Below are 278 nucleotides of genomic sequence, written 5' to 3'. Positions count from 1 at the left end.
ATTTATTTCATGTATGCAGTTCCATCACCCATGCATACCGTGAGCACATGCATAACAAACATGCACAGATATGCATAGAAACACACACGCTGTGACTATTATTAACCTGATTTCATTCACCTGTTAACTGATTTCTCGCTACATCAACGTATGTCTGTACAGTGATGTCTTTTGAATGTGATCACTTGTTGCTCCAGCCAAGAAAATTGTGGAAGACAGAACCTGAAACTTTTATAAATTAATAACTTTAAAAATTAGCTACAGGTGTGTGTTTGTGT

At 36.3% G+C, this 278-nt stretch overlaps 1 protein-coding gene across 1 annotated transcript in view; it reads left to right on the top strand.

The window, feature by feature from the left end:
* kcnq5a (potassium voltage-gated channel, KQT-like subfamily, member 5a) overlaps positions 1-278 on the top strand; it is a 97,425-nt gene that overhangs the window by 1,068 nt on the left and 96,079 nt on the right. The window lies entirely within an intron of this gene.

The sequence above is a fragment of the Morone saxatilis genome, unplaced genomic scaffold (assembly GCF_004916995.1).
Source record: "Morone saxatilis isolate NCDOM2014 unplaced genomic scaffold, NCSU_SB_2.0 Contig19, whole genome shotgun sequence".
Classification (NCBI taxonomy): Eukaryota; Metazoa; Chordata; class Actinopteri; family Moronidae; genus Morone; species Morone saxatilis.
This window is presented reverse-complemented; position numbering and strand designations above follow the sequence as displayed.